The 26290-nt window shown below is 37.3% G+C and overlaps 1 protein-coding gene and 1 pseudogene across 2 annotated transcripts in view; one reads left to right on the top strand and one right to left on the bottom strand.

Annotated features, from left to right (window-relative positions):
• The window catches only part of LOC5572327 (angiopoietin-2), a 541823-nt gene that overhangs the window by 333830 nt on the left and 181703 nt on the right, over nt 1-26290 (bottom strand). The gene's annotated exons all lie outside the window — the stretch shown is intronic.
• LOC5569021 lies at nt 24425-25028 on the top strand (annotated as a pseudogene).

Genomic DNA, 26290 nt, shown 5'->3' with positions numbered 1-26290 from the left:
ATATCTGTGTGATGAAAGCTTCTAAGACATCAACGATGGCGTGGGATTCTTCAAAGGCCTTGTCTCCAGCATACGCCCCTATCAAATGATAGAATTGGTTCATATCTGGGCAACTGGAGACTTAAACACATTTTCGAAAAAACGACTCATTTTGGAGAGCTTTGATTGAACCTTCATATAAGTGTGATAAGCGGCTCCATTTTGCTCAAAACCTATGAGCTAGTATTGATATAAGTAGTCTCTAAACGATGGAACAAATTTCATCCTCAAAAATTTGTTATAGGCCTCCGTATGTATTTTTTATTCAACTTTAACAAAAAATAAAGGCATATCAAATCTATAAGACGCAAATGCCCTCAAAACTATGACTCTGGCAAAATATTGTATTGTGATCATGAAAAACATGTTCGCTAAGAACTCCTCCATCCTCTGATACCAAACAAACAAAAATTTTCAACAATAAAGTGTAATTTTTGAAGGTGGAAAGTTTATCACCAGACAATCAGACGCTGTTTCTAGCTTTGGGCGGACAAAACCTTTGAGCTTATTTGCTTTATTACATTATTCAGGACAGTAAGAAAAATATGACAAAAATTCTCCTGGATAGCGAAATTGTGTCAGAATGCTATATTAACGTTCAAACAATTTTCGCATTTTTTATGGACCATACTGTAGGTATATCCCTTATTTGATGGTTGATAATCAAGCTTTGTATCATTTTCGATAGAATTGCATCATGCAGATCCACATGAGCAATGGAAACGCACAATTTCGAGACCCTTGACAACTGTCAGCTCTCCGGTTTGGCGTGTCCCCATTTATTCGAATCGAACGATCGATCGCATGCTGCGTGACCACTTCTGGTTCTGGTTCTGGGCCCAGTTGGTTACCATCCGCGCTCGATGATAGGCCTAAGGTCGCATTCGAAAGTGTCTCAAAATGTCGCAACCTTGATGGATCGACAGGGCTCCACCAGCAGCATGGAAGGGTTTTATGGCGTGTCTGTTGTCGGCAGATATGTTTTATATTTTCCACTCCTCGCGTTGATAAATGTCGACTTTGGCTGCACCCGTCCCTGGAGGTGTCCGCCGTCGTCGTCGCTCGCTGACTAATCATCCGGTCGATCAGATTGGAAGCTGAACTTGTTTGTTGTTAATGATTTTATTTTCCCAGCCCAACAGATAGTAATCAGCTGAAGCTGAAGCTTGGGTGAAGAAGTAAGATCCGGTGATTTGTCGTAAAATTGAATTCGATGATTAATGAGTTGGAAGTTGTTTAGATCTTAAAGGAAAGGTACAATAACTTATTTGTGTCGATGGAAATCATCGGCAAATTGAGGCGAGATTCAATGAAATTCTCAAATGTACTACATATTAACATAGTCGTTTGGAGAACCAAATAAATTTTCTTTGGAAGCTTCTAATTTTCTAAAAATGTGACGTATATGGCGGTAAAATGTGTTGCTTAATAGTAAACAAACCTACGAAAAGTCAATTAGAGAACCTGTAGTCCAGTCTATAGCATGATGGCATGCAAAATGTGTTAACTTCTTAATTTGTAATAAAATACAATATTGATTCTATAGCTCACCGTTCAGCCTTTCGAAGCAACCCCGATCTAGTTACTCACGATCTATTTCATTCCATAAGGAGACACTGTGTATCAGCTTCCACATCGCATTTATCATTTGGCAAACTGCTGCTGCACAACAGTCGCCCCACTTTCCGCCACAAAATGGATTTTGTCACTCAACAAATGAATTCGATTAACCAGCACCATGTCGTCATCATCCGCCGTCGTCGTCCTCGTGGATACTTTTACCTCATTTTTAGCAGCATGGCTAAAAGCTCCCTCGTAGTTCCATAGTAGCGGAATTTGAGGAAACTGTGCAAATAGCCGAATTTCAGAGATGTTTTTTTTAAATGCGTTATTGGATTATGTTTGAAATGCTCTAAAACTTACACTTTTCGTATATATTTTCATTTTAAATGGCATGGTGCTTGGGAGAAGATTGGTAGATTTGGACAAAATTAGGCAACAAATTGCTAAAAGTGGCACACTTGCCCCAAATTCCGCTACTTAGGTACACCTTGATGCCCTTTGGGCATCGCTTACCGACGACTGCGACACTTTGGCTTTTAAACGTCGTCGCTAGGTATTTACCTATATAATGGGCTCCCACTTTAGCGCGAGTGCACGATTTCGAACGCAAGTCTATGGCCAAGTGTTGATTAGGCCTGGCCAGCGCACTACTGTGCAATAGAAATAATCTGCCGGGGTCGTGTGCAAAACCGTCAACCACTCCCCTTCACAACATCCGTTCGTCCGCGAGGTGATGTTATTGGAAGCAGTCTACTTAAGGTGTAAGCTAAGGCTTTAATGTTCTTCGAGAGGTGCGATTGATCTAGCTTAAGCCGTGGCAATAGCGTTGATGACGAAGGTGCGTGTGCTCTAAATTACGCTAAATAATAGCTGCAGACTTGTGGTGGATTAGGCTAATATCGGTGATCTTGACTGGTTGTGCTTAGATGGTGGTATTTGGAATTGAACTAGTTGTTCGAGTCAGAATGTTACATATTCAATGCTTCAGACAGTTAAATTTAAGGGATACTGATACCCGTAACGTGGGTAGATCACCTTTACGAGGTGCGTTACGGGGTAGGATCTACCATATTGTACTCTTGTTGTATCTGTTCTTGTGAATACTTATAAGTTACGGTCGGAAGAGTATAAGAGAGTAACAAGCCACTAAGATCCACCTATTTGTCCTAGATGATGAGGAGGTCGAAGTGGAAAAATGGCTCAATCAGCAACTGAGGTTGGTTTCAACTCATGAGACAATTTCTTTCCGAGTTCATAAGTTTATCATTCGATATCTAGGAGGGAAACGATTCCAAATCGGTGGAGTAGCAGAACTCTTAAATTCTAAAATTAGCTTTCTGTTTCAAGGAATCTAAATGTCTCAAGCGATGAAACTTGTTCACAGTTTCAAAAAACGACTTTGAATCTTATAAGTAGAAGCAATAACTTGATACGCTAGAGTACCGATGCATGGTCAAAATCAGTATCATTCAACCAGCTTAGTGGCCGAACCTGATTAAGGGGCGCGCTTTTGAGAGTTTAATGGTGTTTTCTCCAAAAGGTATAAATAGCGGTATCTTTTTCTAAAGAGGCTCTATGCAAAATGGTAAAGAATGATATTTGTATAAAAAACGACTACTTCATTATTTCTCAATAGTAATGGAGTAGAACGACATGTACTAAACAAAGGACACGGGTATACCACAAAAGATCAAAGAAAACTGGTCGCAGTAGTTCATCCCAAACAGAATAAGAAAAAAGGGCTACTGAATTTAATGACGAAGTTTATATCTTTGGGGACTCATAATATAAAATTAATTTCAATTTTTTTCGTTTGAATGGAAAATCGTTAATCGATAGGCATCGAAGTTCCATTAAATTATTTTTTTAATTGATATAGGACATAAAAGACACAAACTTCGTTATTGTTCAATGAAACTTCTCATTCAAAAATAGCATAAGCTATTCTTTTATTGGGGAAACAAGCATACTTGCACAAGAAACCAATGAATGCTACTTGGGATTAGTAGCACCCTCAATGTGCAAGTATTGGAGCTCTCATTCTTCGTATTTAGCAACACAGGCTGCGTCCAGATTAGAGACGGGCAAAACAAATCGGAGCTGCTCAAAAGATCATGATCACTCAAAAGAACGAGTTATCCGTGGCTCTATTTTTGGCGAGAGTCGGTTCATTTGATCAACACGTGTCAGACAAAAAGGGCCCGGAAAAAGAATGAACCAATTCTTACCCTCTTCGTTCACTTCTCAGCTTTGTTATAACGCTTGACACGTGCCTTGCTTTGCGCGCCACGGCATACATGCAAGCACTGTTTGCTGCAGCTCCGCACTCTCAGCATACACGGCAAACAACTAATTTGCCCCGCCCATCTTCATACAGTCAGATGCAAGAGAGGAAAAGTAGCGCTCCCTAGACGACCACTATCTAGCCAATATTTTCATTGCCAATACTTTACGGCAATGTTTTCAACGAGTTTGTCTCTGGGCAGCCATGTTGTTTCTGAGCATTTGAATGGAATAACACGTTACTTAACAGCGCTATGGTGAAAAAAGGATTATTATCTGTCTGCCAATGGTGTTGGTTTGGATGCTTTTTCATTCATTTGCTCAGAAACAACGAGCTATTCACGTGGTTACCAATGGCTTTCAGGACTTTATCCCAGATCAAGCGAGATATTTGCATAAATATATTGTTATCACACTCAGACGACATCTATATATTGAGGAGTTACATCAATCCATCAATATATTGATGTCTTTTAGGAGCTGCTAATAGCAAATTATATTTTTGCTTCTCTCTTTTGAGTTGGGTAGGGGAAATCGGCCGAGTATATCGTGAGTTCCTGCGAAAAAAGGCACGAAGAATGAGAGAGCGAAAGATACGAAAGGTATGTTGCACTTCGCGCAACAAGGAGTAAACCGCTCTTTTTTTCGTTTGATCGGTTCAGTTCGCACTCTCTTGGTTAGACGCTGAGCCACTGAACCGTTTAAAAGATCCGGTTCACTAAAATGAGTGATTCGGATCGGATCCGCTCACTAAAATTACCCGTTTTGCCCAACTCTCGTCCAAATGCAGGTCAATTTGGGATTGGGATGACGTGTTACTCGCTTTAAGGAAGCCATTGAGTCCTCTGCATTTCTACGAGACAACACTAGAAGTTCGGAAAAAGGGGAAAGGGTTGAATTACAGGATTCGGGTTGTTAAACGATACGGTTAGTTAAAAAGGCCCTAGGGGTCATCCATAAAAAAAAGTATAATTCCCGATGGTTACTAATACAAAGTAAAGTAAATTACGATGCATCAATTGAGAAAGAATGATGTACTGTATAAAACTTGCTTGAAAGCACAATATGTCGACACCTTTGATGACGAACCATTCAAAGATTTTGCGTTATGCTAATCATGCAACCTCAATTCAAAAAGACATCTATCAGTATAGTCAGTCGAACCAATCAAAGATTAAACAATGTAAATTGGAGTACCTTGTACCTTTTGATTCCGCCCCAGTGTAGATACGAATATGTTATAATGAAGAAAGCTACGAGTGGTAGTCAAAACACCCGCATCTGTATAAGATAAGTAATTAGGGCGGAATAAAAAGGTACAAGGTACTGCAATCTGCTTTTCTAATTCTTGATTGAGATTCTGCTCAGAGGAATCAAATACATTAAAAAGAGCAATCAAAGATGTAGTATATTGAAAAAAAAAAAAAAAAAATATATATATATATATATATATATATATATATATATATATATATATATATATATATATATATATATATATATATATATATATATATATATATATATCAAGAGATAAATCATGCTGTTCTAAACATTAGTATAATATACATAACGTATAAAGTGAACTCTCATATTTAATTAATATGTAACATAAGAGTGCAACGAGCTCTCTAGTTGATATTCCATAGTTAGTTGCGCAACAGGAAGCTACCAAAAAAAAAACGCGAAAATCAAACAAAACTTCCACTTCGGCAATGCGAAATATCAGTCTGTGCAACATGAACTCATGGAGATTGTACTGCAACAATTGCTGAAATAATCTATTGAAAACCTTTGTAATGACCGTTATTATCAGAAGAGAATCTCCACCAAATCTGTTCTCACCAATCGTTTTCTATGACTATATATACATATAATCTGGGCAAAATTTGAAAAATAAAATCGTGTTGCCCATTTTGAAGATACTCTTTTATGAAGGTCTAAGTCCTGGTAATTGTCCTAAAATTCAATGGAAATCAGTGATATTTTAGTGATTTTTAATTTACTGCAATATAATAAGAAGAAATAGACAATCAAAACTTGGTACAAAGATGGTTTCTTTAGATGAATGTAACATATGGGCGGAGGTTTGAATCGAAAGATTGACAACATTTAAAGTCACGCCCTTTTTTAAGCGTAACCTTTAGATGTAGTCATTTTCAATAGATTGAAAAGTTTAATATAACGATATTGATGTTTTCAATGATAAATCACAATTATATGTTAAAAAAGTTTCTCAAAATAACTGACTGTTTATAGGCTCAAGCGCTCTAAGGAGCAAATTTGATCGTATAACAAAATATGTTTTGTAGCTAAATATTCTGAATAAATTGATGATTCCATGGACTCACGTTCAGATACGTTTTACAAGCAACTCATGGTTACATGTTGAATTACAAAGCACTAGTATACCTCAAAAATATTTCCAGACCCTAAGTTTTTGGTTGTGAGTTTCTAACTGTCATACTTTATTAAGTTTTTCGTTTCTGTTTTGATTTTTTGAAAATACTTCTAAATCTTACAATCAATTTGAATTTTGTTGCCATTGAGTGTAGTGTAAAATGGACTTAACGATATTAAAATTCAAGGATGGTAGGGTTACCAAATACCCGATGAAGATTTTCAACTTTGATATAAACCTAAACATTGAGCTTAGAAAAACTGTATGGATTTAAAGTTCAATGAAACGATATAAAATTAAGTCTTTCTTGTTTTTCATGAACATCCCTTAGCGTTGCTTATCCTGTTTTCAATCAATTTTTGTTCACACACGACTTACGTCAATATAGATCGAACTAGTTATCTATTCTACTGGGGTATAACAATTATTTCATGAAAAAATAATAATTTTAAATTGGCTTCGTATTGCCTTATAGCGCTTGAGTCTATGTAAAATGAGTGAATTGTAAAAAACTTCTGCGAAGTGTTATTGCAGTTTGTTTTTAACAACATTTGAACGTGATTAACGATATCAGAACCCAAGTAACCAAATAGCACGATGATTCGCCCGGCGTGATTATATAGGGCTATAATACAACTGGCATGCCCCATATCAGCCCTATTACAACCCTATGAGCTCCAAAGGGCAAATTAGCGGGCTGGTGGTTACTTGGGAATGACACTTTAATCTATTTGAAATAAGGGCTTCTACGATTACGCCCCAAAAAAGCGCAACAATTTTTTTTTCATATGTCGGTTCAGAACTCCACCCAGTGGTTAGAAAAAATAGACATTCGAACATTTAATTAAATGACGGGGTTAGAAGCGAAGGGATGTAAGTGACAAAGACCTAATTTTGATAAAATTGACTTAGAAGTATTTGTTGCAATTTGTATGAGAACCAAATAAGAAGTTTATCTTCCACGAATTATGACATTTTTTCTGCTAAGCGTAAAAATTACCTTAAAATACCATTGACTAGCTTGCCAACAGTAGAACAATTTAATGTACTCAACTCAAAATCGACTAAAATGTCACTTACGTCCCATTGCGTTTGGGTCACCCAAATTTAAGTATAGTATATTTTTAACAGTTATAATACCCAACGATTCATCAAAAATGTTGTCCAGACAATAACCTTAGTCATAGAAATCGACTGGTGAGCTGATTTGACGGAGTTTTTTTTTTCTTATTAATAACGGTCTGTGGAGTCTTAAACTTTGAATTTTTACCAGGTACTTATTAAAAATGTTATTATAATATTAAGCAGATTTGTAGTTCTTTTTAAATATATCATACCAATTTCTCATAGGGAAACTAGAGTAAAACTTATCAAAATTGGTTGGTTGGTTTGACTTTATTAACAAGATTTTTAGCCCTGGGCTAGTTCATCTCGGGACCAACGGCTTTACTTCCCTTTCGAAGGAAGTCGTCACTATAACTTTTTACGTCATCAGTGACTATGTCGGGGATGGGATTCGATCCCAGGTCCTCGGCGTGAGAAGCGAGTGTTCAAACCACTACACCAGGTCCGTCCCCTTATCAAAATTGAACATTTTGTATGGAACTCGTCTTTCAATTCTATAATTTTGAACGCAACTGTTTGTGAATAGTACGTAAGCTGAGATTTTGAATAAAGGATTTTTTAGAAAAGTATTCGAGTAACCACTGAAGATTCCCAGGAATAATCCTAATAAAGGATTTTTGAGGTATCATCTATGGAATCTTTGGGTTACTGTTTGGATAAAATGACGATGAATAACATTTGCTAGACAAATTTCTTGAATAGTTTATAGAGAAACCCTCGGAGCAACTCTTTTCAGGTTTCGCTATGCACTCCATGGAAGAATATTTTTAAACATTGTTTAAAGAACTCCTGGAAAGTTTAGTGATATCATCGCAGACTTAAATAAAACAAAATGGTAACCCCTTAAGTAATCCTCGAAGCAATTTCTGAGAGATGTCAAAAAGTTCTTGAATAATCTCTTTAATTTTTTTGAATGAATTCTTAACGAATCAATTCCCGATAAGTTTTTGGAGAAATCCGAGTTGAATTTTCAGAGAAATGCAAAGATTAAAATAATAACTCTTTCAGGAATTCACAAGGACCTCCTAATCTTTGGAAGAAATTCTAAAATCCTCGCACTAGGATCGAACTCCTTTCTTAGAGAAACCTTTTACGATCCATCGGATTGGCTCAACAAATCAAATGTGACATCTAACAACTCGGGCCAATTCGGAAATCAAAAAGATAGCACGTTGAGTTACTCGATAATAAGGGTTCAATTACTTAGTTTTCTTTTTTTTTCATTCCTGTTGGATAAACGAATAACGTAAAAATCATGAAGCCAAACATTTAAATTGTTGATTTTTCATAAATACTCCATTATGTTATCATTAGTAAAGGGTTGATAACATGTTTTATAATACATTCAACTTTTATCATTGGTAACTCATTATGATAAAGTTGTTATCAGTTATAAAGGTTGAATGATGATAATGAACATTATAACAAACGTTATTCGCTAATCGATCTGACAGCAGTGATGGCAAGTGACGAACATTTTTTTTTACTCAACCCGTTAACGCCCAAGGTATCTCACAATTGTAATTCAGCTTCGTTTATGTTATTCATAGTCGTATTCCCATATATTAAACCTTATTTCACCAAAAAAAATCAAGTCTATGGTAGGGATCCAAAAAAAATCTTGAAAGTGTGTCGTCCATATCTAGTTGTTCTATAAGTTTATTTTCGAGATTAATCAAAAATGCTCTTCGACCCATTACAATATAAACAAGTTGAAAAAACGGCTGGTGAGGGGTAATTCATAAATTACGTCCCGTACAGAAGAGGAAGGAGGGGTTACAAGAAAAAAGAGGAATATAGAAGAAAATTGAGGAGGATGAATGTGTCAAAACTTTGCGTGGCGTAATTTATGGACGTACCCTGATAAAGAAATTGCAACATAAAGAATAAAAATTTAAGAGGTGAAAGATGCATGCCAAAACTAAATCATTTAGTGATTTTCTGCTCTACCACGTAAGTAAGATACAGACATACATACATTTCCATACATGTACATGTACAATTATGCACACATACACCCTTTATACCAAAAACAAAATAAAATCTTACGTCAAATATTTTGATTATAAAAACCTACAGATGTTTCACAACAGTCTTCAAAAAGATTCTATAAAACTTGCTAGCTGATAATGAAAACATAATTATCAAAATATTTTTGCTGGATCAATTTATTAGTATACAATGTGGCTCGGATCTGACAGTTATCGAAATATATATTTGGCAATATCAGAATGTCGTTAATGCTAATCAAAAGTTAGTCCTTCAGTCCATTGACAGTCAAATATTGCACTCCAACTATTACATGCTTTACGGACGTGAATATTTGAAGCCAACATTATTTGTCTATAACATTGAAGTTACTGCATCCCTGATGTATATGGTCTTATCCACCGATAGAACCGAATTCACGCGGTCCAAGATTTTTGACACTAGAACAGGCCAGAATACCTGGGGAGCATACGGAAGCGTGCCCGCTCGATGGTCACAATTCTTGGACCGAGTGGGTTCAGCAAGGGAGGCCCTGTACTGCTGCCTCAACGTGACGCTGGGTCTAAAAAGCGAACAACCATACAAAAATACGACCAAACAATGATGAAGGCGTAATCAATTTTCTCGAACATTCATTTTAGGAATTTAGTAGAATTTTCTGATTAAATTGGCAACAACGCACTGCAGTAGCGCGTAGTAAATAACTGCTTGCAAACAATATCTTTCAAGCGCATTTATTACCTGTAATTTTGCGAATAATTATTTTTAATTTTCCACGTTAAGCCCTAAAATTGGTTCTGGACTTAGGTTGGCGGCTATTCAATTTTATTCTCATTAGACAGCCGCCCTTAACCCTTGGAGTTCATTTCATTTTCATGGATGGATAAGTCAATTTGTCGGTTTTTCGTTCTTCATTCCCTTCAAAAGATCATCTTTCTCATTCGACGGCTAGGAAACATGTGTTTTCTTCTTTTAGTCTTCAATAAATGGTGTCAAGGTTCATCTAAAAATGTAAGAAGCATTGCATCCGATATAAGCGATTGTTGCTCGACTCGATAGTAAGTATCCATTGTTTTGATCTAGGCTGACCAATTTCTTCTTAGTTGTTTCCTTGATATTTCGCACATAAAAGCAATTCCCAGCTAATAAGTTTTTTTTTTAGAAAATATCTTCTTTAGTTGATCATCGTTTTCGAAGATACAAAAATTTTCATCACTGGACTTCAATATAGGCGAATGAAATATTTGCCGATAGCGCCATCTGGAGAATGACTTCCAAAATAAGTGGAGTTAATCAGTGGACTGATATATAAGCGAATAAAATTTGTGCCCAGTAGTGCCTTTTAGGTGATTTCCAAAGTAATAAGTTTCCAGGCGAATAGGTCTCATTTTGTTCTTCAACTTTGTCAAAGACACAAACTTTGTATCCAATCACTGGATTGAGGTATAAGCAAATAAAATGTTTGTCTACTAGCGCCACCTTGGGAGAGTTTTTCAAACTACTATGTTTCTGGGCGAATAGATCCCATTTAGTTGACACTTTTGTCGAAGACACCAATCTCGAATCTCATCGCTGGACTGAGATATAAAAAAATGACCACTAGCGCCACCTTGTAAGTGTTTTCCGAACTAATAAGGTTCTAGGCGAATAGGATTCATTTAGTTGTTCAACATTGTCCAAGATACAAACTTTGTATCTAATAACATGGCTGAGATATTAGCAACATAAAATCTTTGCCCACTAGCGCCATCTAGTGAATGTTTTCCAAACTAATAAGTTTTCGGGTGAATAGATCTCATTCAGTTGAACACATTTGTCGAATAAACCAATGTTGTATCTCATCACTGAACTGAGTTATGAACAATCAAAATGTTCGACCACTAGCACCATCTTTTGAGTGTTTGCCGAACTAATAAGGTTTTAGGTGAATAGGTCTCATTTAGTTGATCAACTTTATCGAAGACACAAATTTTGTTTCTCATAACTGGACTAAGATTTGAGCAAATAAAGTTTTGGCTCACTAGCGCCATTTTAAGAGTGTTTTCAGAATTTATAAAGTTCTATGCAAATAGGTAATATATAGATGTTCAACTTTGTTGAAGACACCAATTTTGTATCTCATAATTGGACTAAGATATACGCAAATGAAATTTTGGCTCACTAGCACCATCTTGGGAGTGTTTTTCGAATGTATAAGGTTCCATGCAAATAGGCATTATTTAGTTGTTCAACTTTGTCGAAGACACCAATTTTGTATCTCATCGCTGGACTGAGATATAAACGAAGCAAATATTTGTGCGTCGGAAAGTTATTTCATATGTTGCTTATATATGCAACATTTGTTGGCGTCTGTGCGCCACCTGATGAGTTAATTCTGAATTAAAATAGTTACCAAGTGGAAGTCAGCAGTCCTGTGATCAACTTTGCAGAAGATAGTTTTCTCGTAAACCTCTTTATTTTCAAGATATTTGCACAACAAGTACTGTCCTATTTATAGGACGCTGGGCGTTCGGGGCTTCTGTCCTATTTTTAGGACGCTGGGCGGATATGGGTTAAACTTTATTTTACAGGTTCAAAAACGACGGATATGTCTGTTGAACCGGAACAAAACAAATCAAAGTGCTCGCGAACATCAGAGTGCTAATTCACTCGCATCTGTCGTGCTCGCGGGTAAACGAAGCTAAAGCGATTCGTGAACGTATACTTTTATACTTATTACGTTATACTTTTCATAAACCAACACAAAATAACTTTTGAGCATCGGAAGTATTATGAACTTTGTTGTTAAGTATTGCTATACACTTCTTCTTCTTCTTTCTGGCGTTACGTCCCAACTGGGACAGAGCCGGCTTCTCAGCTAAGTGTTCTTATGAGCACTTCCACAGTTATTATCTGAGAGCTTTCTGTGCCAAATGACCATTTTTGCATGTGTATATCGTGTGGCAGGTACGAAGATACTCTATATCCTGGGAAGTCAAGAAAATGTCCATTACGAAAAGATCCTCGACCGGTGGGATTCGAACCCACGACCATCAGCTTGGTCTTGCTGAATAGCTGCGCGTTTACCGCTACGGCTATGATTCTACCCCATTACCCCGAATGCCATTAACCCGAACGCCATTACCCCGAATTCCAAATCCCCGAACGACCCATGACCCCTAATGACATTACCCCGAATTCCAAAATCATTGGGAAATGTCATCAATATCATTATGTCAAGATAATTGTAAATTCGGGGAAATCGCATTCGGGGTGATGGAATTCGGGGTAATGGTACATTCGGGGTAATGGAATTCGGGGTGATGGCATTCGGGGAAATGGCATTCGGGGTAATGGGGTAGAATCAAGCTAGCAAACTTGCATGCAAGTTAGCTGAAATAATCAAAATTTAGCATTTTAGACCGCCAATATCCTAAAAACTAGACGTGCTGTGATATTTCTGAAAACGGTAGGTCTAGAAATGTTAACAGTACCATGAAATCAAAATCAATAAACTTCGTCTGTCTTGAGTGGAATCATCAATATGGGTCCATTACATAAAACAGCACTCAAACTTATCCTTCCTGATTGTTAAAAACATATTTTATGAAGTAGACCTCAATCCAGCGATCCAATTATGCATCAAGCAGATTCAAAAGCAAGTATAAGTATTCCCCTTATGCTTCACGTAACTGCATCTCTCACGTAACAACGCCATGCAGTGACAAACCACGCTTCCAACTCACCCAATTCGAACAATGATACGCCTCTCAAACAATCCACTCAAAACCAGATCTTCAACAATGGATCTTACATCGTGCCAGGTGCCCATACTCATCTCAAATCACGAACCATCGACTAAAGTATACTAGTTCCATTTCACACCGGGCGGGGTGGTGATACAGTTCACGTCACATACCTGTGAAAAAGAGAAGAGTGGAAAAATACCTAATTAGTGATAGGTAATTGAACGCGTAACGGCGCTAGACTGTGAACTAGAAAAATCAATAACGGCGGTGAAGAGCCACTCGCTCGTGGACTGCTAATTTGGCATGGACAGCAAACGACAGAGTTATACCCAGCTGCGTAGAGGGTGGCTATGGGGTATCGATAATGAGGTAACAAAAATTTAGAAAAATGGTCTTGATCTGCCGTCTGTGTGGTTGGCAGCAGCGCGTTTTCGTTTGCAAGATTGCAAACTAAGCCACGGTGTTTCTCAAACCGTTATTTTCAGAAAAAAAATCATTGAATCTGTGCTCACCACTCGGTTTCGAAAGGCAATGAGTAATTCTTACTTCGTAGGTATTTTTCCAAAAATATTGTTTTCAATTTTTATTTGATGTTATGACATTTTATTAAAAAATACACTGAAAAAACAAGGCTAACTTCCTCAGAATTGGATCGACCAAAATTTTAAATCAATAAATTTAGAATTGTAATCTTTTATTCTTTGAAGAGCACCTACAAAATTTTGGCGGAAAAATCTGAAAACTATTCAAAATCATGAAACATTCATTCAAGGCGTCGTGCAAAAGTTTGGGTTGATAATAACGGTCTGGAGAGCAGCGCGCACGTCGTTCATAAGGTATGCTCATTGGTTTCGTGATCACTTTTACCCATATTGGTCTACCTGTGTCGACCGAGCTGGCTTGCACTCCTCCACTCTCGACATATTTCACACGGCAGGCATAACTGCGAATGGTTGTTACTAACCCACTACGGCGGCGCGGAACGGAGGCTGGATGATAGTCGGGGGAAACTAGACATGAATGAAGTGCAGCGGCGGTGAAAAGCTCTTTACAAGATAATTCTGCCAATATCTCACAACGACACGGAGCGGACTAGAGGGCCTTACGCAATGCAACTATTTTCATGCGTTTCCTCCTACTAGTCGGCTGGTCTGCGAGGATCGTTCGTCGTGGGTTGATCATTTAGGCGGTGGTGTTTGCTTTCGGAATGAGTCGCAATCAGTTTTGACTCCACTACTGGTTGTACGTAGATGTGCATGATCGATGGAGAGATGGAGTATTCCGTCAGTCAGTCTGTCAGCTGATCAGTCAGACACATAAGGGAGTTACGGAGTTGTAGGGAAGGTAAATGGAGGATCATTAGTGTGATGGGAGGAACTCGGTCACGATCATCGTAATTCGCTCATTTGGGTTCGGGGTACGATGAGAAAGGTCGAGATATGTTGAATTTTATCATGTATTTTTTTTTTGTAGAAATGCTTACACGTCATGAATTGGTTGGACTAATTGATTTTCTCTTCTATGAGATCTCACGTTTACCGTAGTAAATAATTTTTGATCGTTTTGGTTCTATCAGAGGTGCATACTTCGGCGATCCGTTTCCGGAAACAGATTTCTAGAGATAATATGGTTGATCACAGATACTTTTGAAAGCAAATGACGCACAATTTTCCAGTTTTCCAAAAAGCTCTTCATACCTCAGATATAGCAAATAATTGAAGGTCAGCTTCTTCATACCGTACACCTCGCTCCCCGCCACTCCCCTCGGAGATATCTTGCTCAAATGTACATTCAAGACTAAGGAATTGATTGCAGAAGATTCTTCTTGCCTAAGTTTGCATAAACGTTAGGTTTTTGCAAAAGTTGAGTGCTTCAAAATGTATGAAAAATTGCAGTTTTGTTAGAATTTTGTTTCATGGGAATCAAAACATTGTAATCATGTCAAAAATGAAGTCTTTAACCTTAAATCATGTTCCAATACAGTTTTCAAGGCTGAAAATAGTAAAATATGAATATTTCTGTATTTATTCCATATCTGAACCACTGTGTGACGTCAATTGTGGATCTATAAAAATATCGTTGTTATCACTTTCGGTCAATTGTTACAAGTGATCCCTGCTTGTAACTTTTTTCACAGGATTCCTCAATCTCCCTTCACGCAAACATGATATACACTGATGACTGCAATCTTAGAAGTAGAGCTGGTGCTGGTGTATATTCGCGTGAGTTAAGGTTGCATGAGCTCAACCTACTTAATAGACACTGTACCATTTCTAAGACAGCAATATTTCATTTATGTGCGCTTCGGCATCCCGAAACGGGTAAAGTAATTTTCTTCTGTTCAGTTAGTCAAGCGATATCCAAGCTTTGCTTTCATCCAACGCCAGCTCTCAGTTAGTTATTGAATGTTGAAGTCAAACTCCAAATTGAAGAACTGAATTCATTCAACACTATGAACTTTATCCCTTGGCATTTATTCGTTGTTAAAAATTAAATGGTTCATTAGATAGCTCGTTAGCATGGCATGAAATCTTTTTTCCCGAACCAGTTATTCTACAGCAGAAATTGTTGATCAAAAGAATGATTTCATACTGCACAGTCATTAATCATTAATCGGTGAAATTCTGATTCCTGATAAAGTATTTTCTCATAGGATTTCTCATAGGCCTCTTCTATAAAGTTGTCCATCGATATTTTGAGTGTTTTATGATAATCCTTCTTGCACTTTTGTTTAGAATGGAAAAAGCAAAGCCTGCATGTGACCTGCAACGAGACAAGTTCTTGATTGGGAGTGTACGGGTCCCCGAAACAGGAATCCTGGAGGGATTTCATTAGATTACCTTTCGGAAACATGTTCAGTTATATTGCTAAGTATATTTTCAAAAATTTAGGCAATTCTGCTAAAAACAATTTTATTTATTCCTCCACACATCTCTGAGGTGATTTTTTTAAATGGTCTTTGAGGGGCTCATCTTGAAATTTCTTCGATAATTCTTCCATGAGTTCATCCTGATGTTTTGCGAACACCACTTTCGATGTTTCCGCCGAGCATTTCTCAAAAATTCTCAGTGGTGTTTGTTCGAAGATGGTTGCTGTTTCAACAATTATTCCAGGGGTTTGGTTATTCCATGATAATATTTCTCTATAATATTTTCAAAATTCTCGTATTACTTCTTTTCTGGTGGTCTTCTACCAAGAATTTCTCAACAGATTTCATTTGGATTAAGGATTCACAATAAAGCAAATTAATTAAGAATATTTTAAACTTTCAGTAATGATTTCCATTGTTTCCTCTGCAAAAACATTTTTAGTTTTATTTAGTGATTCTTAATGAGCTGTAAATATTAACCGCTCCAAGCTTCATATGCCTAATTCCAATCCGCCGTAGATTCCTTCACGAGTTTCTACAACAATTCTCCCATGAATGTTTGTAGGCAATTTACATTTGTTTTTCTTCTGGTATCATCTTCCTTTTATTCCTTCTTAGACCAATCTAACGATTACTCAGGGATCCATCCAGGCTCTTCTTCTAGTGTTTTTTTTTTCAGAGATTTATCAACTGTTTCTTAAGAAAGTGTATTAGATATAGTTCATTTGGAATCCAAAAAAAATCCATTATTAAATAATTATTTCCAGTACATCTTGCAGACTTTTCTCTGGCAAGCTTTGCACAGAACTAATAGTTTTCCCAATATTTTTGAAAGTTTGCTGATTGGTTGTAAGAAATCCCTTTAGGAATTTACTTTGTTTTTTTTTTCCAACGGTCCATATCAGATTTCTTCCGTCAACTTCTTCAAGCTCTTCTTCATCCTTATTCCTTTTTATTTGAATTTCACTCGAAATACTAGAAATAATCCGTTAAATAAATTTTGCATGAAATTCCATAAAAAGCTGCTCTAAATTATCTTCCAGAGATCCGTCCAACCATTATTTAAATATTCTTCCACAAAATTTAACACGATTTTTATTACAGGTTTTTGTAATATTTCGTTAAATATTTGTTCAACAACTCGGGGCTTCGTGGCCGTGCGGTTAGTGTTACTAAGCATTCAACCGCATCGAGTCAAGGAGTGTGGGTTCGATTTCCGCCTCAGTCCGGAAAACTTTCCGTCAGGAACGTATTTCGAATGTGCCATTGAGCGTTGCATGTTAGTTCGTTGTCTAGTGTGGTGCTTCCTTCAAACGGACATAATCGTCCACTGGAAGCACATCCGAGTGTGTGTGTGCTTATGCGAGTGAGCGAGCAAAAAAAAAAAATCAAAATCAAACATGTTCAGTAAAAATCGCGTCGGTAGTGTTTGACTTACTCCCGAGAGGATATTCTGCTGACTTTCTAATACTAGCATCTCTAGCCACTCGCTTAATGTCAAATTTCATAAATGTATACCACCATGAAAATGATTTTAAAATTAAAGCAGAATGGCACTTTTTCCCAATCTCACATGGGAAAGGTCCTTGTGATGGTATCGGTGGCAACATTAAGCGAATGGCTAGAGATGCTAGTATTAGAAACTCAGCAGAAATTAATAACGTCAAACAATTTTTCGACTGGGCTGTGTCGCAAAAGGTGAAAGACCAATTTAAAAAAAGATTGGGAATTTATCTATGCAACTGAAAATGACTATTCAGAGGCTGCAAAATTTCTTCAGGAAAGATTTTCTAACCTTGTTCCAATTACTGGAACAAAAAATATCATTCATTTATACCAAAAGACGAACGAAGCATTTTTGCTAGTGAATTCTCAGATGCACATGAAAACCAAGAAAATACAGCATGCTTTGTTCTTAATAATACAAAGAAACAAAAATCTTCTAGCAACCAAAGACAATCTTCCCGGTTGGAAAAATAGATAGTATTAAGATGAAAATGTAAGTTATATAGAGTAAGGTGGGGCAAAAGTTCGACCTTAGTGGTATAATCAAAGTTTCCAGGAAAACAATAGCAGTTAAAACAAAATAAATACCATACAGTGAACCTTCAACATATTGGCTATAATTTTGCTGAACAAACTTGTGTCAAAATATTTACCCATTTTTAGTTATAACAGTTTTAAAATTTATTGTCTTATTCGAACTTTTGCCCCACCGGTGGGGCAAGAGTTCGAATCTAGTGTGGGGCAAAAGTTCGCTGGCTAAAACACAAAATATCGATCCTTTTATGACAGGCATACTTTACACTAGCCGTAAACTTAAGTTTGACGAAAAATACACACTAAAATTTCATCAAAAAATTGCCCAAAAGCGGGTTGATTGTAATATACTCAAAAATAGCAGTAAGTGGAAATGTGAAATTTTGGTGACAGTTTTCACACGATTAGACAAATTTAACTAAATTTGAAGATAAAATGTGGATTTTAGGCAATTTGCAAATTTTTCCGTGATTTTATACATGGGTCGAACTTTTGCCCCGCTGATTCGAAATTTTGCCCCACTATGGGCCAAAAACTGTTTTCAAGCATTTATGCAAAAACTAATACACCTCAAAGCAACCTTATGATAGGCCTAGAAACGCTCTTACATAAAATATTTAAAAAGATTTTATCTTCAATTGGTTCCAAGCAACGAAGGTTTGACCAAAAATTACAATATTCACGTCGAAAAACAACAAATAGCCATAACTTTTCCAAATCTCAGTCGATTTTTATGATATTTGGATTAAAAGTCTCTTACTTGAATAGCATTCGAACCACCATGACATTTATAAGATTTGTTTTGAATTGAGCTAGAAATCTTAAAAAGAAACTCTTACCCCACTCGAACTTTTGCCCCACTTTACTCTACTGAATAATTGAATAAATAAAATTAAAAATAATAATAATAATCTTATTTGTTCCATAGAAAAGAAAGAATCCCTTTTCAGTATAATGAAAAATTGAGGCAGAAACAGTTTTTTTCAGTTTTTCTTAGCGGTGTAATTTTTCATGAAAAATATCATCCATTCCGACTTATACTTCATTAAAACTAATCCCATATCTTCTTTTCAGATGTTTTGGAAAATTTGCAATTGCTTTGATAAAAAATCTTTGTTTTTCCGATGCTTCGATTGAAATATGGGTTTTCAAAGAAAAGGCTTCCTTTTCAAAAATATGTTTTTGAAAGTATTCCACTAATTGGAACAGAGTTTTTCCGGCTTTTCTTTACGAATTTTCTCAACGGTAGAAAATTTTGTAGAAAACTTTTTCCAGTAAATATTTTTTTTATTCTTGAGAAAGTTTGCTTTCATTTTCATAAAAAAAAAACTTTGTTTCTATGATGCTTCGTTCTTGAGTTATGATTTTTCAAAGTAATTAATGTCAGGGGAAAACAAAAAAATTGCAACTGAGTTTTCCGGGAAAATAGGCGACACTAAATTTTTCTCAATTTTTTTTATTCATATATTGATGAGCCCTGCCTGTGGAAAAGTTTCATGAAAATCTGAGACCTTTCGGCCCAAACCAGTACGGAAATAAAAAAAAATCCCCAGAAGTTTGTCAATCATTAAAATATATTGGAACCTTTCAAACATCCGAAGCACAATAAACTTTTTAAGTTGACTCAGTGTTGAATCTGAAGCATTTGTGTGATAAGTTTGTCAATCATCAAAAGATATTGGAACCTTTCAAACATCCTAAGCACAATAAAATATTTAAGGTGACTCAGTGTTGTGCCAAATTTTATTACTTTCAGAGCATATAAATTCCCAAAGTAGCGATTCTTCAGTTTTTAAATATAACGGAAAAAGCTTTATTTTCTGGATTGCCAATTCTTTATTGAACAATTTTGTTTCCACATACAATGAAGGATATGACGCTTAAAGAACAATAAATATGAACGGCATCACGTATATGTATTTTAACCTAGTTTAATTTATAATTTCTATGCCTGTCAGAGCAAAATATACGTATAGTCTTCAACCTATTTTTTGATTCAAACATACTTTCCCAAAAAGCATCTCTTTCAAGATATAAAACTCCCCCAGAATCAAATCCTGGTTACGCTACTGTTTAGAATTCTTATGCTTTTTGGTGGATTCGTTTTGAGAACCCACATGCATTAATGGTTCATCAACATTCAGATTCAACACTCATTTGGACGAATTATCGTGAGACACATTTTCAAGGGGAGAGCCGATATGGCATGAAGCCGTTTAGTATAGTGTCATTTAGAACAATCGTTGGGCTTAAAACCATTTGGCATAACTTTATCAGAGTAGCCATTTGGCATAATGGTCATTTCGCATAACCATGTATCCATCATTATTATGCTCTTTCTTTTCAAACATATTGTTCCTAATATTACACCAAATCGTCGTTATATTTGAAGAGCATTTATGCCAATTATGCAAAACAACTTTATGCCAACAGAGCTTATGCCAAATGGGACATTCAAGGTAGCCACATTTTAGTGTAGTGCGAATCCAATCCAAACCTCCAAAATTTTGAAGAACGCAAATCTGAAGACCCGAACATCAGATTGAGCTGAATGTTTGATCGATTGGTAGCTTGCTGGTGGTGGTGAGCAGTAGAGTTTCAATTTTTCCCGGGATTTGACTTCCCGGGAATCGGGAAATAAAATTTCCATTTCATAGGATCCCAGAAAATTCTCAAAAACGTGAATGTAAAGCAAATTTGATGGAGTTTTCGCTAAACTTCAAAACAAGAAAGTTTATAACACCAAGCAAAACTCCATGTCAAGCTTATTCTTTACAGATCGTATGAAGTTCTTATAATATTTAACAACATTGAAACAATCCCTTCATGCACTAGAAAAGAAAAACAACAAGAGTCTTACGTTGAAAACTGTGGCTGGTATATCCATGAAAACTCTATTAGCCTGCTCAATTCATGGAAAAGATCCCTTGAAAAAACTTATATTTTGTATAGCATATAATCTTTTTTGGAGAAACATGTCGTCCAAAACGATATCTATTTTAACAACCAGTACTGTTAAATGCTAAAATTTTGTAAAATTTCAAATACTTATAGCATACTACCATACGGAATATAGCTTCAGTAAATATTGCCAACCGATAGTACTTCAGGAATGATCACCGGGAAAAGCATTTTTCGATTTATTTTCTCACGGGGAAGGAAGCTATTCGCAATAATCAATTGTTGAAGTCATGTAATTTTCATGTCATTTTACAGTACTGTTATCAGTTGACAGCCGCTTTTCGTGCGCGATAGACGTGTTTTCATAGAGCTCTTTATAGCTCTCGTTGTACTAGTACCCCACGATCACTGCTACGAAACACAAGATGTCTTCGCATCGAAAAAACACTCTTGTTGTAGATTTCAGTGTTCTGCCGCATCGTATTTTAACAGATCAGGTGGAGGAGTTCCTCAAGGATGTCGTCAAGCTCGACATGACCGATGTAAGGAACATCCAGCTGCACAACCTTGACAACTGCCTGTACATCGAAATGCGTGACGCTGGCGTACCTCCACGCCTGGCAAAAAAGCATCATTTGCGACACTATCTTGAGTATCAAGGGATACTCTACTACATCCCGATGTACGTGGATGGTCCCACCACCACTGTTAGAATCCACGATTTACCACCGCAGATGTCTAACAGCACCATATCCGACTACATGCAGCAGTATGGTAAAGTCATCTCTATCCACAACGAGTTATGAAGAAAGTATTTTGCGGGAATTCCGAACGGTGTGCGAGTCGTACGCATGAGGATGGAGAAGCCGGTGCCATCGCGAATAACAATTGACAAACAGCATACACTCGTCACCTATTCGAAAGACGACAAATCGAAACCAGTCCGTCACGAGAAAGGGGACAGTACAACAACGCATCAAGAACAAACGTCCAGCTCTACTGTTGCAGATGGAACTAACCATACGAACAACGACGACGATCACTCACCAACACCGCATGACGACGACGACGAGAACAACGATAGCGAACGAGACAGCGAACTGGAAACATCCCCGAAACGACGGCTGTCGGCTAGAACATCGAGCGAAGAGAAAGAAGGGACGCAAACACTCGGTGCGGACGAAGAATCTGGCAATGAAATGGGCAGAAAACAGTCTCCTGATTTAGGCTGGAGAGTCACTAGATCGAGAAAGTGTAGGAAAATAAATGAATGAATTTGATATGTATATGATTCGTGAATTAGGTGCTTAGAATAATTAATTAATGAATTTGTTTAAATATCCGACACGAATGCACGGTTTACGTGTAAAGTGTCGTAAATAAAAAAACAAACAAACAAACAGTACTGTTATCAACAACTATTTGATTACAGAAAAAAAAAAACAAAAAATCTCGCACAATTTGTGCTCTTGCCTTAAAAGCCAGAGTGTGACTCCTTGTTTGTAAGCAAATGAATGGACCAGGATGAAAACTATCACCACTAGGAGATGAAGGAGGATCTTCTCTTCATCGTAGCATTATTGAGTAACGTGTAGCACGTTATTATTTATTATTACATTATTACATTACATTACATTACATACATTACATTATTACACGTTATTATTATTCCACGCGTTTGCACGATAACAACAGGCTACACACTCGGTTTCCAATGTCTTTTAGGGTGAGATCACAAGTTATTCGAGAAATCAACAACGAAATATAACTACAAATCTAGTGAGTGAAAAGTAAATTGTGCGATGGTTTTTATTCAAAATATGTTGTCTATTCTTGTTGTTTTTCAATAGATATACCCGGTAAATACGGAAATCCAGGGAAACAGAAAAAGCTTAAGCTCATTTCCCGGGAAACGGGAATCCCGGGATATCTCTTTTCCCGGGATTGGAAACTCAGTGACTAGTTGATCAAATTTCCAGCCCAATCGGATGTTCGCTTTTCCCGGTTTGTGCTCTTGAAAATTAGAGTTGTGGCTTCGATTCATCTCCACCTTAAAGCAAACGTGTGGATTTATGGTTGAAATGCAAACTGGCAGCAATAAATATCTCAAGGCTTAGAGGCGAACTCCTGACTATGTCCAGTATAACAAATCTACATGAATTCTTCTCTTCCCTGTAAAACAAACTTAGTTCAAAGCCTCTGTTGATGTTTAGAGTCGTTATGCTTCTCAGCACACTTCCATTCACGATCCCTCACAAACTTTCGCTAAACGTGATCCGTGATCTCAATCACCGCCCGACTTGTTTTCTAATCCAATTGATTTTTATTACACATCAATTTGTTGCTTATTAAACGGAGCCAGATTGGTATTTTCGGACCAAGGCGTCCAAATGGGAGCATTCCTAGCAATCGCAGGCACCAACCTACTGTCCAAATGTGTGGCGCTCTCGGTACGATGGCGATCAGTGACGATCGATGTTGGAAAACGGTGGTTGACAAGCAACAAATAACCGTACAACATATTTAAGCCGATAAGGGTGGCTATTAAATTATTAATAACTGCGCCCCGCGTATACATAAAACTATATTGATTGAATAATTTATTGGCACCGAAATGTGCTGCGACGACCGGAGCGATGGTTCGGAGTCGTGAACGAGCCATTAGAGATAGATCGTGCGTCGCACAGTGGTCGCGCTTCGTACAAAAGTTGGCAAAACGAGCGAGCCATGCTCGAACCCCTAATTAATCGATAAAACGTGATTTTTGGAACAAACATTTTACATTGCCGAATAAAATCCTTTGAATAACCCTTACGCATATCCCAACACCCAATGTCTTCTTGTGGAAAAGCAGAGGACTCCTCGGCTTCCATGAAGCTAGTAACACTCCCATCTCCAAATTGACCTGCATTCGAACGAAAGTACTTACACAATGAGGATGCTACTGATCCAAAGCAGCATCTGTTGGTTCCATGTGTAGGTACAGCAGTTATTGCAATAACGGAGTAGCAACTACGAACGGTCAATCATGTTCAAGCTCAGTTCCGTGTTATACACTTGATGACATTCACAAATGGTAAACGCATCAAAAATGATTCGAAACAAATTCAAATAAATTATAATGTCTATTCTTCTGAAAGGTCGAACTAGATTTGATTGAGATTTAGTACATAATGATTTTGAAATAACAACATTCACGAAATTGAAACAAATGAAAACAGCAAATTTTAGCACATATCTCAACAATTCATATAATGCGAACAATCAATCTTAAACTTCGAGGATTGAAAAAAAAAGAAGCCAAAACCTTTAATTGATGTTTTTTCTTGCTTCATCTAGTATCAAATAGCAATTTAATTGATTTTGGCCAGCTTTTAGCCACTGTGCGTCGTGCCGTTGACAAGCAGAAGAAGGGGGGTGTCCTGGCGAGAGAGCGATCGTGTTGAGCTGAAAATAGTGCGTATCATTGATGAACACTCCCTCATTCTGTTTGCGGTCGCCTCCGGTAAATGTTCCTAGCTAGACATCGAATCTCATTTTAATTCCGAGCCCAGTATTTTCATCAAAAACCATGAAGCCAGACCAAAAATGCATCCTACGGTTCGCCAAGCTCACGGATCAAGCCTTCCCACCGTCCAAAGGATCCGTCAAGGCCGCCGGATTTGATCTCAAAAGTGCGTACGAGTACACGGTTCCTGCCCGGGGCAAGCAGTTGGTGATGACCGACATCCAGGTGCAACTTCCGGAAGGGTGCTACGGCCGAGTTGCTCCCCGATCCGGACTGGCCGTCAAAAACTTCATCGATGTGGGCGCCGGAGTTGTGGACGAGGACTACCGGGGCAACCTGGGTGTGGTCCTATTCAACCACTCGGACAACGAGTTCAAGGTGGCCCGGGGGGATCGCATTGCGCAGTTCATCTGCGAGCGAATCTTCTATCCGGAACTGGAGGAGGTCAGCAGCCTGACGGAAACGGAACGGGGCAGCGGCGGGTTCGGATCCACCGGAACGCAATGAGACTGATGAGCAGGGGTAAGAAGGTACCTATTCGATTTTCTAGGAGTAGTTTGTAAGATGTTTGTTAAAATATAAAATATACGAATCATTTGGTGGTGACGACGACGATGACGGTTTGGTCGTGAGATTTGGCCCGATTTGAAAAGATGGATGTCGGATTCCGGGGGAGGGGTCGGTGGTGGGGCTCGAAATGTATGCTGAAATCAACTAGCCATTTTGGGGGCTTTCGACGTATGCTGTTTGATCAAGACTCATGTAGCAAACTACCGTCGGCAGTCGGTGACATATGTTACGGTGGGAAACTTTTGGAATATGGTTGAAGTGATGTAAAGCTTTTGAAAATGTATGATTGGAACTGGGTTCTTTGCATGGAAGGTTGACTTGATCAATTTTTTGTTAAATGACACAATTGTTAATACACTTGAAATAGTTTTGAAAGAGCAATGCATCTTTGAAATTTTAAGGTTTGTTCCTCATTGATAACATACAATCTCTAGAAGAGATTTTTAGCAAACCATGATAAATTCTATAAAAAAAAAATTCCTCAAGATTTTCATGGAAGCGTATCTGGCGTACTTCATAAAACAAAACCTGTAGAAATCTCTGTAGATGAATTTTAAGAAGTTTCTAGGAAAAATAACCTTGTAGAATTTGCTAAAAAATCCCCGAAGAAGCGCCTTGAGGTATTTCTTGAAAATTTATAGAAATGCTCTAGAGAGCAACTTATTAAATGTATCAAAAGAACTACTGAGCATATCCTCGTAGGATTTGGCAGTGAAAAGTTTGAACAAAAAAAAAAAACTGGTAGAGTAAGGTGGGGCAAAAGTTCGAACTTAGTGGTGTAATAAAAAATTCAGAAATACAATAGCAGTTGAAAAGGAATAAATAGCTCGCAATGAACCTTCAACATAGTGGCTTTCATTTTGCTTAATAAACTTTTGTCAAAATAGTTACCCATTTTTAGTTATAACAGTTTCAAAATTGATAGTCTTAAACGAACTTTTGCCCCACCGGTGCGGCAAGAGTTCGAATCTATGTGAGGAAAAAAATCGCTGACTTAAACACAAAATATCGCTACTTTTATGACAGGCATACTTTAAACCAGCTTTAAACTTATGTTTACAGAAAAATACACACTAAACTTTCATAAAAAAATGCCCAAAACAGAATTAATTGTTATATACCCAAAAACATCAGCTTTTCGCAAAACAAAGTGAAAATTTTGTGACTTTTTCGCACGATCAAGCAAATTTCGCTAAATTTAAAGATAATATGAGGATTTCAGGCAATTTGCTAATTTTTCATGAGTTTACATATGGGTTGAACGTTTGCCCCGC

This window comes from Aedes aegypti, chromosome 2 (genome assembly GCF_002204515.2).
Source record: "Aedes aegypti strain LVP_AGWG chromosome 2, AaegL5.0 Primary Assembly, whole genome shotgun sequence".
NCBI lineage: Eukaryota > Metazoa > Arthropoda > Insecta > Diptera > Culicidae > Aedes > Aedes aegypti.
Note: the sequence above shows the minus strand (reverse complement) of the source record. Positions and strands in the feature narration are given on the sequence as shown.